Source organism: Thalassophryne amazonica, chromosome 11 (genome assembly GCF_902500255.1).
Source record: "Thalassophryne amazonica chromosome 11, fThaAma1.1, whole genome shotgun sequence".
Lineage (NCBI taxonomy): Eukaryota > Metazoa > Chordata > Actinopteri > Batrachoidiformes > Batrachoididae > Thalassophryne > Thalassophryne amazonica.
Genome location: NC_047113.1, coordinates 20,815,481 through 20,831,181, shown reverse-complemented (window position 1 = coordinate 20,831,181; position 15,701 = coordinate 20,815,481).

Below are 15,701 nucleotides of genomic sequence, written 5' to 3'. Positions count from 1 at the left end.
AGGTTGGCCGAGTGCAGGCTTAAAAGGCAGGGAAGCCCAGAGGTTGGGACTCTTGTTAACAGCAGTGCATGTGACATCTGTTTTCAAGATCCCGGTGTTGTAATGGTGACTTTGTTCAATGTTGGCATCTCTTTAATACAGCATCTGGTTTTCTAAGTCCATCTCCTGTCAATATTTGAGTCTTAAGTTCGCTCACTACATAAAATTACCGGGGTGGGAATCTTAAGCAGAAAATTCCCCAAATAGTCTGGCGCCATGACCCAGATGTGGTCTTCGAGCGAAAATTTGGCGAAATCCACAGCTTTCCAAGTCTGACGGTTGATTTGCTAACGCTGGACTTCTGTGGTCAAAACAAAAACCTTTCCTTACATTTCTGCAAGGCTTAAGCTTGTAAAATCGAAGTCCAGCGTTAGATGAACACACTGTCATGATTCTGTAGTGGTCCGGTTGAGACATCTCATAATCCCTTGCAGACCAGAGAGCCGCTACAGTTTAAACAACTCGGAGGGAACTCGCTATGTCGTGCCTTTCATCATGTTAATAAGAGACTGCTGCATGAGACCCTGAAAACTTGCTAAACTGCTTACAAGTGCGATCAGTGTGAAAATGAGTAATCCTCTCTGTTCAGAACTGAGGTTTCCAGTCAGTTTCTAAATCAAAAACTCATAATAATGTGGAAAAAATAAATAACTACTGGGGGAAACAGAGAACGAGGGAAAGCCATGAACAAAAAAAAAAGAATTCTTGCTGACGTTCAATCTTGACCTCATAACCTTTAACAAAGTTGAATGGCCTCCCAGACCAGTATAATCTGTTAACTGGAAAAATTGATTGCAATCAACATTTTTGTGGCAGTTTAATATTTTATAAACTTCAATAAGGTCCCCACCGGTTCTTCTCTTTTCTAGTGTAGTGAGTCTGAATTAATTCAACCTATTGTTTCGCTTCTAATCGCAGAAGCTTCCTCAGCTTAAAACTCTTGCACTGGTAGTCTGACTTCTGTCTTGACTCTTGTAGAGTCATTCTTCTCTACAAGAATGGATGACTACTACTCTTGTAGAGTCATTCTTCTCTACAAGAATGGATGACTACTACTCTTGTAGAGTCATTCTTCTCTACAAGAGTCAAGACAGAAGTCAGACTACCAGTGCAAGAGTTTTTAGCTGAGGAAGCTTCTGCGATTAGAAGCGAAACGTCCTCACGTCAAGCAACCCAGTCCAGTCGAAGATTCAAGCTTCTCTACTATTCCTTATTGATATAACTGAACATTTTTTTGATAAGACTGAGCACTCTATTAGCTGTTGTAGCTGCATTACTTATGTAAATGGAAAATTATAAATTATTGATAAACAAAATACATAAATCTTTTTCCTTCATAACACTGTCTATTTTATCTGCATTCATAATACTCATAACAAGGATTTTTGCACCAGAATACATCTTTCACTCTTAAGCCTGAGTAAACATTCATTTTGACCAATCCGATAGTTTATCCACGTCATTCTTAATACAATTGTAATCAACTACTGACAACATAGGGTGAAACAATTTTGTGTTGATAGTTGGGGGGGGGGGGGGGGGGGGTAGTACAGTGTTGCATTGGAGAGGTGAGCTTCAAAATTCACTCTAACCCCACTTCACCTTCCTCCTCCCCCTACCATTTCTCCCTGTTGAAATGACAGAGGAAAAAAAACAAAAACATTCTTGCAGCTATTGAGATATCAGTTTGTTTGGGAATACAGTGATCTCCCACACATGTACCAGATAGAAAAGAAAGGAGAGGGTTTGACTAAGGGCCCCTTCACACATAGTGCGAAGTTTGGTCAACGTGCGCACAAAGCATGAATTTCATGCAAAACGTGTGGAATCGTCCCTGCCTCTAACGCCTCATACACCTGTTGCTACAACTATTTTGCACACCAGCATCTGAGTGTGCACTATGCGAACCCATCACACCCTCTGGCGACAGGTGCTGGCCAAATTCCAGGTGACACGCACGGACATCTAACACCGCTCACATGGCACTTAGAAAATGTGTGGCCAGTCACACTCTTGGCACGACAGCAAACTGCAGGCAACCACTGTTGTACTGCTGTGAAATTTGTCTAAGTTTCCCACGAGTGTGAGCAAACACACACACTGACACGTGTGTGTGCGCTCCACTCATGGGAGGCGTGACTTCCAACAGAAGCAGCTGTGAGAATCTGTGGATCTGGACATTGCAGCTGGACAATACCTACTGTGTTTGGACAGATATGGACTAACAACTGTCCACTGTGGCACGTGAGTCTGATCACTGTACATATGTGGACATAAATAAAAACATATCACCATGGTGGCAACAAGCTGCAGCTAGTGCGTGCACGGAGCAGACACTGACACCCCCCAGGTTGAAATGGACCATCAGATCAGAACACACAGCGGGCAATCTGACGACACGTCACCCATGTGAGCTCTGTTCCACATGACGCGGTGTCTGTGCTGGGGTGCGACGTCCACAAGACGCGTGTTGGGCAGAACATGGGCGAGGCCGACTGGACACACCTGACCACTAGATGTGGACATCAGAACACACTGCTTCTCATTCATGTCATTTCATAACTGTATGTCTGTGACCATGAGTCATCACCAGAGGAACAGACGGATCATATTTGTATTGCTTGTTTGATAAATGCGGTGTTTTTATATGGTGTGTGTGTGTGATTTTATTTTATTTTTTGTAATACTTTCATGTCCTTCCTGATATGAGGCAGATTCCCACAGCTTTCAAAGAACAGCTTCGTAACTCAGTGGTAAAGTTGCTGACTGGTAATCAGAGGTTTTGGAAGGTGCAGGTTCACATTCAGTGGGTGGTATGGTGTTTTGTTTTTGTTTTTTTGGACACGAATGAAGCGAACAAAACGATTTTGAGCGATTGGTGCGATATTGCGTCACGTCACCCTCCTCCCCAAGTTGAAAAATCTTAACTTTTTCATCTTGTCGCGCCGCGATGACCAATCAGGGACTGGATATGTAGTGACGTGAAGATGTCTGGAGTTTATTCACCTTATTCAGCCCTGTCCACTTTTACAGCAGAGGCATTTCCATTTTGGATTAGGACTTCTGGTGAGTGGTGTTTTCAATACAGAATAACGGAAGATATTACATGGATAGAAACAAAAACCTTTTTGAAAGCTCAAAGGGATTGACTCTGGCTCACCCACGGGTCATAACAGAGTGGGAAGACGACATGAAAAAGTGGCCCTCGATTATTTAACTACTTTGTGTTGTCACTCAGTGTGGACAGTTTCGCTATGAGGAACTACGAGCTCCTTGCCGCACAGTGCCGCTGAAGCTCGTATAAAAGCACAATCAAGTTAAAATACTACCCGACAGTAGTACCACTGTAATGACAAGATTACGTAATGTTAATATACATATGGTGTTATTTCCTGCAGTGTTTGGTTGTATCAAACACCAGAAAATGAGTATATAAGACAGCAGCTAATGCTACAAACACAGCTTACCCGCTTGTCTCACTAGCATCCACCATGGCTTCTTCAACAGAGCGTTATAGTCCAATAATTTCTCTGGGTAAAGATCCAGTGGTGTGGGTTTTTTTTCTCCATAAAATGAAAAAAAAACAGACAGGGACGTCCGGGTGGATTTTTCAAATTCAGGGCCTTTATCCAGCACCGGAGATCCTCGTATTTCAATGGAGGTGGGAACAAGTTAAATGGTGGCCCACAGCACTCAGGTCTCTGCTTTCCATGTTCAAAACATCGTTCTGAAAATGACAGTTTCCTCTTCTTACAGTTGTTGTAGCACCTACAAACTGAACAATTATTGCTGCTCATGTTCGGACACTTCTATCGTACTGTGTTCCCACGGAGATAATCATTGACAGTGGCAAACCGGCAGTTGCTTGCCAAAATGACGCCGCCCACCCTGTCTTCCTGAATAAGGTGAATACTTGATGTGGACATGTCCTGTGTCTGGCAGCCAGTCTGTCAGCAGGACTTATGTCCCTTTTGTCCTTTATTTCGCAATTATGACAGAGTTTGAGGGGAGAGCGAGCAGCAGCAGCCTTTTTTTTTCCACGTGCACACGCGAACAAATCATCCGTGAAGATAATTTAATTAACTACACAGATGTGTAATAAAACAAATGGTGACTGGTTTATAACACAATGATGACAGAGTTTGAGGGGAGAGAGAGAGCGAGGAACCACAGCGGCAGCCAGATTTTTTTTTCGTATGTGCGCGCAAACGGGACAGGAGGTCCTCAAACTGGGTCCTGAAGAGGCAGAAGTACCGCTGAAAGCTTCCATCATCCAGACGCAGCTCCTGCAGCAAATGATGAAACTCCCTGAACTGGGAACGTCTCATGAGGATGTTGTGAACCCAGCGACGGCGCCGCTGGCGACATTTGTCAGCTTTCTACAAAAAAATACAGCACAGCAACTCGCTCTGTGTAATCAAGGTCCGCCATTTGACTTGATGCCGAGTGGAATGGAAGCTCTTCCTATTTGACGCATTGGAGCGAATTTTCACAGCGAAAGATCCGCTCAAGCAGAGCGACACATCGGGCAATGGTGGCGCGTCCGGTGTGAACACGGCGTAAGAGATCTCATTCTAAAAAAAATCTATTCATATCAGGATCAGTACTTGCAGAAGCTCAATCTGTCATCTAAGCAGCAACCAACTCGAAGACAAGTTTGGAAAAGATCAGCCAAATCTGAAGCAGATTCACATGCTAAAGCAGATGCTAATTAAAGTTACTGATAGGAAAATCAGTATGGTATGATATGGTCAATGGTGAAGCAAAATCGTGATCTAACATTCAAATTGATAACTACAGCTTGAGTCTCAGGGGTGCCTATGGATAGGATCAGACATTACAGTACACAGCTCTCGATTGGAATGTTTATTTCTAATCACTGATAAGTTTTATTAATCTAATGGATGGATTATGTAAATTGACATAATGAGCATGTTTTCTTATAACACAGTTCCCAAAACACCTCCAACTTTTATTTTCAATACACACTAAATTGTGAGCAGTTTAAATCTGTTGGTCAACAAGGGGGTACAATACCAGTGCAATGGAGTAAAGTGTTATGCTGTCAGACAAGGACAGATCATGAGTCTCTCAATATGACTGTAAAGTTGTATGCAAAAGTTTGGGCAGCCCTGATAATTTTCATGATTTTCCTTTATAAATCAGTTGTCTGGATCAGAAATTTCAGTTAAATATGTCATATAGCAGACAAACACACTGATATTTGTGCAGTAATTATTTAAACAAAATTGGGCATGTGCATAAATTTGGGCACCCTTGTTTTATTAATTTGAATACATTTAGCACTAATTATTGGAAAACAAATTTGATTTGGTAAGCTCACTGACCCTCGACCTCCTTACACAGGTGAATCCAATCATGAGAAACGGTATTTAAGGTGGCCATTTGCAAATGTTTCCCCTCTTTGCATCTCTTCTAATGAGTGGCAATATAGGAGCCTCTAAACAACTCTCAAATGATCTGAAAACAAAGATTGTTCAACATCATGGTTTTGGGGAAAGATACAAAAAGCTATCTCAGAGATTTCAGCTGTCAGTTTCCACTGTGAGGAACATAGTGAGAAAATGGAAGACCGCAGGCACAATACTAGTTAAGGCTCGAAGTGGCAGGCAAAGAAAAGTCCCCAGACATGAATATTATTGAAAATCTGTGGTGTGATTTTAAGTGGGCTGTCCAGGCTCGGAAACCAGCAAACCTGAGAGGTTTTGTAAAGAAGAATGGTGCAAAATTCCTTCAACCAGAATCCAGACCGTCATTGGAAGCTATAGGAAGCGTTTAGAGGCTGTTATTTCTGCAAAAGGAGGATCTACTAAATATTGATGTATTTTTCTGTTGGGGTGCCCAAATTTATGCACCTGTCTAATTTTGTTTAAGTATTGCACACTTTCTGTAACTACTAGAAACTTCATTTCACTTCTCAAATATCAGTGTGTTTGTCTACTATATGATATATTTAACTGAAATTTCTGATCCACACAACCAATGGCTTATTAAAGAAAATCATGAAAATTATCAGGGGTCCCCAAACCTTTGCATACAACTGTGTGTGTGTGTGTGTATATATATATATATATACACACACACACACAGTGGGGAAAATAAGTATTTGACCCCCTGTCAGTTTTGCAGGTTTTCCCACCTACAAAGAATGGAGAGGTCTGTAATTTTTATCGTAGATACACTTCAACTGAGAGAGACAGAATCTAAAAAAACAAAATCCAGTAAATCATGTATGATTTTTAAATAACTAATTTGCATTTTATTGCATAAAATAAGTATTTGACCCCCTAGAAAAACAGAGGTTAACAATTGGTACAGAAACATTTGTCTGCCATTACAGAGGTCAGACGTTTCTTGTAGTTCTTGACCAAGTTTTCACACTGCAACAGGGATTTTGGTCCACTCCTCCATACAGATCTTCTCCGAATCTTTCAGGTTTGGAGTTTCAGCTCCCTCCAAAGATTTTCTATTGGGTTCAGGGCTGGAGACTGGCCAGGCCACTCCAGGACCTTGAAATGCTTCTTACGGAGCCCCTGCTTAGTTGCCCTGGCTGTGTGTTTGGGGTCATTTTCATGCTAGAAGACCCAGCCATGGCCGATGTTCAATGCTCTTACTGACGGAAGGAGGTTGTTTGCCAAAATCTCGCAATACATGACCCCACCCATCTTCTGGTGGAGTCGTCCTGTCCCCTTTGCAGAAGAGCACCCCCAGAGTATGATGTTTCTACCCCCATGCTTCACGGCTGGGATGGTTTTCTTGGGATTGTTCTCATCCTCTAAACATGGTAAGTGGAGTTGTTTCCAAAAAGCTCTATTAGATCCATGGAATCAAACACAGCACTAAGATCTAACAGCACCAGAACTGTAGTGTGTCCGAATCCATTTCTAGCAGAAGATCATTCACCACTTTTGTGAGAGCTGTCTCTGTGGAATGACATTTTGTAAAAGCAGATTACAGTGGCTCTAAAAGATTATTCTCAGTAAGGTGGTCCACGAGCTTACGTAAAGCCACCTTATTCAGAATTTTAGAGCAGAATGATCAATTTGATAACAGCCTATAGTTTTTCAATACACCAGGGTCAAGATTAGATTTCTTAAGGGCCCCTTCGCACATAGTACGAATGTGGTTGAATTGCGCATGAAGCAGGAAACCTATGCGATACGTGTAAAGTCGTAGCTGCCTCCAGCACCTCGTACACCTGTTGCTACCACTATTTGCTCACACCAGAAAGACAGAGTGTGCCCTGTGAGAGCCCATTTGATCCCTCTGGCAGCAGGTGTTGGCCAAATTCCAGGTGATACACGAACATCTAACACTGCTCACTTGGCACTTAGAAAACGTGTGGTCATTTGCGCTATTAGTATGAAAACAGTCAGACGATCACTTTCGAGCAGGTGGTGAAATTTATCTAAGTGCCCCCATGACTGTGGAGTTGCCGAGCACACATGGCGTGCCAGAATGTTGGCTCCCCCCACAACACGTGGGTGTTTGGCGCGCCCCCTCCCAACACATGCGTGCGTGTGGTTCACGTGGCCATGTTAATAACAGAGTCTGGGGTTTTGGGAGTTTTATTCGGATGATGCTCATCAAAAATGCTTTAATCGTACCGGATACTCGTCTGAAACAAGCATCCGGCTCAACCATAGTTGTCATGTTTCGGCCCCATTATGGTTCCTGTCATCAGTTGTTGCCTTTTCTTTAGCCACTGTCTGCCCCGATCTTGGTTTAGCAGTTGTTTTACTTCAGTCACTTGTTAAGTCTTATCTTAGTTTGCTTCTGATTATCCTCTTCCTGTGTTTAATACTGTAGTCACTGGTTTTGTTTTCCGTTTATCATTTATTCTCTGGTTATCATACTTTAGTCATGTGTTTAAACAACTTTCAGAAAGGACAAAGGTGATATTGCAGATGATCTTAACAGTTTCTGTGTCTGGCCTACAACTGCTGCAAGAAGAATGTGCAAATGACAGCAAAAAAGAATGATTCTTTTATCAGGCTACGTGGATGCATGGCACAGAAAGTGGGTGGACACAACATGCAGACTCTGACAAGGCGTTGGAGTAAAAAAGGACTTAATCTTTAATACAAGCTGAGGTTTGGTACACAGGTAAGCAGTCGGAGAGGCAGAGGTATTAAATCAAATCAATTTTATTTATATAGCGCCAAATCACAACAAACAGTTGCCCCAAGGCGCTTTATATTGTAAGGCAAGGCCATACAATAATTACGTAAAAACCCCAGCGGTCAAAACGACCCCCTGTGAGCAAGCAGTTGGCGAAAGTGGGAAGGAAAAACTCCCTTTTAACAGGAAGAAACCTCCAGCAGAACCAGGCTCAGGGAGGGGCAGTCTTCTGCTGGGACTGGTTGGGGCTGAGGGAGAGAACCAGGAAAGAGAGGAAATAAATGCATGAATTAGTTTTTCAGCATCACTCTGAGACAAGACCTTTCTCATTTTAGAGATGTTGCGCAAATGCAAAAAAGCAGTCCTACATATTTGTTTAATATGCGCATTGAATGACATATCCTGATCAAAAATGGCTCCAAGATTTCTCACAGTATTACTAGAGGTCAGGGTAATGCCATCCAGAGTAAGGATCTGGTTAGACACCATGTTTTTAAGATTTGTGGGGCCAAGTACAATAACTTCAGTTTTATCTGAGTTTAAAAGCAGGAAATTAGAGGTCATCCATGTGTTTATGTCTGTAAGACAATCCTGCAGTTTAGCAAATTGGTGTGTGTCCTCTGGCTTCATGGATAGATAAAGCTGGGTATCATCTGCGTAACAATGAAAATTTAAGCAATGCCGTCTAATAATACTGCCTAAGGGAAACATGTATAAAGTGAATAAAATTGGTCCTAGCACAGAACCTTGTGGAACTCCATAATTAACCTTAGTCTGTGAAGAAGATTCCCCATTTACATGAACAAATTGTAATCTATTAGATAAATATGATTCAAACCACCGCAGCGCAGTGCCTTTAATACCTATGGCATGCTCTAATCTCTGTAATAAAATTTTATGGTCAACAGTATCAAAAGCAGCACTGAGGTCTAACAGAACAAGCACAGAGATGAGTCCACTGTCTGAGGCCATAAGAAGATCATTTGTAACCTTCACTAATGCTGTTTCTTTACTATAATGAATTCTAAAACCTGACTGAAACTCTTCAAATAGACCATTCCTCTGCAGATGATCAGTTAGCTGTTTTACAACTACCCTTTCAAGAATTTTTGAGAGAAAAGGAAGGTTGGAGATTGGCCTATAATTAGCTAAGATAGCTGGGTCAAGTGATGGCTTTTTAAGTAATGGTTTAATTACTGCCACCTTAAAAGCCTGTGGTACATAGCCAACTAATAAAGATAGATTGATCATATTTAAGATTGAAGCATTAATTAATGGTAGGGCTTCCTTGAGTAGCCTGGTAGGAATGGGGTCTAATAGACATGTTGATGGTTTGGAGGAAGTAACTAATGAAAATAACTCAGACAGAACAATCGGAGAGAAAGAGTCTAACCAAATACCGGCACCACTGACGGCAGCCAACGATAACGATACGTCTTTGGGATGGTTATGAGTAATTTTTTCTCTAATAGTTAAAATTTTATTAGCAAAGAAAGTCATGAAGTCATTACTAGTTAAAGGAATACCCGGCTCAATAGAGCTCTGACTCTGTCAGCCTGGCTACAGTGCTGAAAAGAAACCTGGGGTTGTTTTCTTCAATTAGTGATGAGTAGTAAGATGTCCTAGCTTTATGGAGGGCTTTTTTATAAAGCAACAGACTCTTTTTCCAGGCTAAGTGAAGATCTTCTAAATTAGTGAGACGCCATTTCCTCTCCAACTTACGGGTTATCTGCTTTAAGCTGCTAGTTTGTGAGTTATACCACGGAGTCGGGCACTTCTGATTTAAAGCTCTCTTTTTCAGAGGAGCTACAGCATCCAAAGTTGTCTTCAATGAGGATGTAAAACTATTGACGAGATACTCTATCTCACTTACAGAGTTTAGGTAGCTACTCTGCACTGTGTTGGTATATGGCATTAGAGAACAAAGAAGGAATCATATCCTTAAACCTAGTTACAGTGCTTTCTGAAAGACTTCTAGTGTAATGAAACTTATTCCCCACTGCTGGGTAGTCCATCAGAGTAAATGTTAAGACATGATCAGACAGAAGGGAGTTTTCAGGGAATACTGTTAAGTCTTCAATGTCCATACCATAAGTCAGAACAAGATCTAAGATATGATTAAAGTGGTGGGTGGACTCATTTACATTTTGAGCAAAGCCAGTTGAGTCTAATAGATTAAATGCAGTGTTGAGGCTGTCATTCTCTGCATCTGTGTGGATGTTAAAATCGCCCACTATAATTATCTTATCTGAGCTAAGCATTAAGTCAGACAAAAGGTCTGAAAATTCACAGAGAAACTCACAGTAACAACCAGGTGGACGATAGATAATAACAAATAAAACTGTTTTTTGGGACTTCCAATTTGGATGGACAAGACTAAGAGTCAAGCTTTCAAATGAATTAAAGCTCTGTCTGGGTTTTTGATTAATTAATAAGCTGGAATGGAAGATTGCTGCTAATCCTCCGACTCGGCCCATGCTACGAGTGTTCTGGCAGTTAGTGTGACTCGGGGGTGTTGACTCATTTAAACTAACATATTCATCCTGCTGTAACCAGGTTTCTGTAAGGCAGAATAAATCAATATGTTGATCAATTATTATATCATTTACTAACAGGGACTTAGAAGAGAGAGACCTAATGTTTAATAGACCACATTTAACTGTTTTAGTATGTGGTGCAGTTGAAGGTGCTATATTATTTTTCTTTTTGAATTTTTATGCTTAAATAGATTTTTACTGGTTATTGGTGGTCTGGGAGCAGGCACCGTCTCTACGGGGATGGGGTAATGAGGGGATGGCAGGGGAAGAGAAGCTACAGATAGGTGTGTAAGACTACAACTCTGCTTCCTGGTCCCAACCCTGGATAGTCACGGTTTGGAGGATTTAAGAAAATTGGCCAGATTTCTAGAAATGAGAGCTGCTCCATCCAAAGTGGGATGGATGCCGTCTCTCCTAACAAGACCAGGTTTTCCGCAGAAGCTTTGCCAATTATCTATGAAGCCCACCTCATTTTTGGACACCACTCAGACAGCCAGCAATTCAGGGAGAACATGCGGCTAAACATGTCGCTCCCAGTCAGATTGGGGAGAGGCCCAGAGAAAACTACAGAGTCCGACATTGTTTTTGCAAAGTTACACACCGATTCAATATTAATTTTAGTGACCGCCGATTGGCGTAACCGGGTGTCATTACTGCCGACGTGAATTACAATCTTACCAAATTTACGCTTAGCCTTAGCCAGCAGTTTCAAATTTCCTTCAATGTCGCCTGCAATGGCCTCCGGAAGACAATTGATTATGGTTGCTGGTGTCGCTAACTTCACATTTCTCAAAACACAGTCGCCAATAACGAGTTTGATCCTCGTTGGGTGTGTCGCCGAGTGGGGAAAAACGGTTAGAAATGTGAACGGGTTGGCGGTGTACACGGGGGCTTCTGTTTAGGGCTACGCTTCCTCCTCACAGTCACCCAGTCGGCCTACTTTCCCGGCTGCTCGGGATCTGCTGGAAGGGAACTAACGGCGGCTAAGCTACCTTGGTCCGCACCGACTACAGGGGCCTGGCTAGTTGTAGAATTTTCCACGGTGCGGAGCCGAGTCTCCAATTCGCCCAGCCTGGCCTCCAAAGCTACGAATAAGCTACACTTATTACAAGTACCATTACTGCTAAAGGAGGCTGAGGAATAACTAAACATTTCACACCCAGAGCAGAAAAGTGCAGGAGAGACAGGAGAAGCCGCCATGCTAAACCGGCTAAGAGCTAGTAGCTGCGCTAAGCTAGCGGATTCCTAAAAACACACAAAGTGAATAATGTGTAAATAATTTAGAGGTGATTCAGCAGAGGGAGTGCTTTAGTTAAGGCACGTGAAGATTACACTATGAAACAAATTGTTATCTAGATCAATCTATCTGCGCAGATTAAACAGCTAACAGATACAGCAAAACACCGCTGTGCTCCGGAACAGGAAGTGATACAATACCGCAGTGAGAGCCAACCACCAGTAGAGGTCAGTCAAGTCAAAAGAATGCAATGCAAAAGAATGAGAAATAGCATTAGGCAGGTGCACGGGAAAGGTTTGGTCAAAAAACAAGCAGGGTTCAGTTGCACATTCAGACAATGTTACCAGGGCTGAGACAAAAGGAGTGATCCCAAAAAACAAAGCAGGGTTGAAACACGGCTAGGTAAAACAGTACTGTGACAACAAGGCTGGGACGAAGACTAGGAAGTATGACAAACTGACAGTGAGGAGGCAAATACAAAGGGCTTAAATAGATCAATCAATCAATTTTATTTATATAGCGCCAAATCACAACAAACAGTTGCCCCAAGGCGCTTTATATTGTAAGGCAAGGCCATACAATAATTATGTAAAACCCCACGGTCAAAACGACCCCCTGTGAGCAAGCACTTGGCGACAGTGGGAAGGAAAAACTCCCTTTTAACAGGAAGAAACCTCCAGCAGAACCAGGCTCAGGGAGGGGCAGTCTTCTGCTGGGACTGGTTGGGGCTGAGGGAGAGAACCAGGAAAAAGACATGCTGTGGAGGGGAGCAGAGATCGATCACTAATGATTAAATGCAGAGTGGTGCATACAGAGCAAAAAGAGAAAGAAACAGTGCATCATGGGAACCCCCCAGCAGTCTACGTCTATAGCAGCATAACTAAGGGATGGTTCAGGGTCACCTGATCCAGCCCTAACTATAAGCTTTAGCAAAAAGGAAAGTTTTAAGCCTAATCTTAAAATAGAGAGGGTGTCTGTCTCCCTGATCTGAATTGGGAGCTGGTTCCACAGGAGAGGAGCCTGAAAGCTGAAGGCTCTGCCTCCCATTCTACTCTTACAAACCCTAGGAACTACAAGTAAGCCTGCAGTCTGAGAGCGAAGCGCTCTATTGGGGTGATATGGTACTACGAGGTCCCTAAGATAAGATGGGACCTGATTATTCAAAACCTTATAAGTAAGAAGAAGAATTTTAAATTCTATTCTAGAATTAACAGGAAGCCAATGAAGAGAGGCCAATATGGGTGAGATATGCTCTCTCCTTCTAGTCCCCGTCAGTACTCTAGCTGCAGCATTTTGAATTAACTGAAGGCTTTTTAGGGAACTTTTAGGACAACCTGATAATAATGAATTACAATAGTCCAGCCTAGAGGAAATAAATGCATGAATTAGTTTTTCAGCATCACTCTGAGACAAGACCTTTCTGATTTTAGAGATATTGCGTAAATGCAAAAAAGCAGTCCTACATATTTGTTTAATATGCGCTTTGAATGACATATCCTGATCAAAATGACTCCAAGATTTCTCAAAGTATTACTAGAGGTCAGGGTAATGCCATCCAGAGTAAGGATCTGGTTAGACACCATGTTTCTAAGATTTGTGGGGCCAAGTACAATAACTTCAGTTTTATCTGAGTTTAAAAGCAGGAAATTAGAGGTCATCCATGTCTTTATGTCTGTAAGACAATCCTGCAGTTTAGCTAATTGGTGTGTGTCCTCTGGCTTCATGGATAGATAAAGCTGGGTATCATCTGCGTAACAATGAAAATTTAAGCAATACCGTCTAATAATACTGCCTAAGGGAAGCATGTATAAAGTGAATAAAATTGGTCCTAGCACAGAACCTTGAGGAACTCCATAATTAACTTTAGTCTGTGAAGATTATTCCCCATTTACATGAACAAACTGTAATCTATTAGACAAATATGATTCAAACCACCGCAGCGCAGTGCCTTTAATACCTATGGCATGCTCTAATCTCTGTAATAAAATTTTATGGTCAACAGTATCAAAAGCAGCACTGAGGTCTAACAGAACAAGCACAGAGATGAGTCCACTGTCCGAAGCCATAAGAAGATCATTTGTAACCTTCACTAATGCTGTTTCTGTACTATGATGAATTCTAAAACCTGACTGAAACTCTTCAAATAGACCATTCCTCTGCAGATGATCAGTTAGCTGTTTTACAACTACCCTTTCAAGAATTTTTGAGAGAAAAGGAAGGTTGGAGATTGGCCTATAATTAGCTAAGATAGCTGGGTCAAGTGATGGCTTTTTAAGTAATGGTTTAATTACTGCCACCTTAAAAGCCTGTGGTACATAGCCAACTAACAAAGATAGATTGATCATATTTAAGATCAAAGCAATTAAATAATGGTAGGGCTCCTTGAGCAGCCTGGTAGGAATGGGGTCTAATAAACATGTTGATGGTTTGGATGAAATAACTAATGAAAATAACTCAGACAGAACAATCGGAGAGAAAGAGTCTAACCAAATACCGGCATCACTGAAATGAGAGGGGGGGCGTGGCAAACAGAAGGGACAAGACACACCCATACGAAACACTGAACACCAGACAAGTGTGCAGTCAGACAAAAGCAAAGTGAACAGGACTCAACTAAAAGATGAACCTAAAACCACAGTGATACAAATAAAATACCAAAACCAAAGATGAACAAAACCCAAGTTCTAATAAATACAAAATAAATTAAAGAAGACCCAATATGAAAGAACAAAGAATTAACCAGGAAACAAAAGTACTGAAAAGAGATCAACTACAAAAATAAAGGCTAAGACTAAACTAGAATAGAACTCATGAGTGGCAAAAGTAAAATGAACAGGTGATACGACTAGTGATTACACAATGGAAAAAAAAACAAAGGCCAAGCAGCAACTAGAATGGAATTAACAGAGGGACTTTGCGGGGATTCTTGCAAATAAATTAGCTTCACACAGGCGTCTTCTAACTGTCACAGCACTTACAGGTAACTCCAGACTGTCTTTGATCATCCTGGAGCTGATCAGTGGGTGAGCCTTTGCCATTCTGGTTATTCTTCTATCCATTTTGATGGTTGTTTTCCATTTTCTTCCACACGTCTTTTTTTTGTCCATTTTAAAGCATTGGAGATGATTGTAGATGAACAGCCTATAATTTTTTGCACCTGCGTATACGTTTTCCCCTCTCCAGTCAACTTTTTAATCAAACTACGCTGTTCTTCTGAACAATGTCTTGAACGTCCCATTTTCCTCAGGCTTTCAAAGAGAAAGCATGTTCAACAGGTGCTGGCTTCATCCTTACATAGGGGACACCTGATTCACACCTGTTTGTTCTGCAAAATTGACAAACTCACTGACTGAATGCCACACTGCTATTATTGTGAACACCCCCTTTTCTACTTTTTTTACTAATAGCCCAATTTCATAGCCTTAAGAGTGTGCATATCATGAATGCTTGGTCTTGTTGGATTTGTGAGAATCTACTGGTACCTTGTTTCCCATGTAACAATAAGAAATATACTCAAAACCTGGATTAATCTTTTTAGTCACATAGCACTACTATTATTCTGAACACTACTGTAAGTAAATTTACATCTTTAAAATCACTTGATTAACCTTCTAAAGCTGCATTTTCTTAAACAACATTTTTAAGTAATATACTATTTCTCAGAGCTCTTTGAATCGAATCGTCACCCAAGAATCGGAATCGAATTGAATCGTGAGTTGTTGTACGATTCACATCCCTAACAGTCA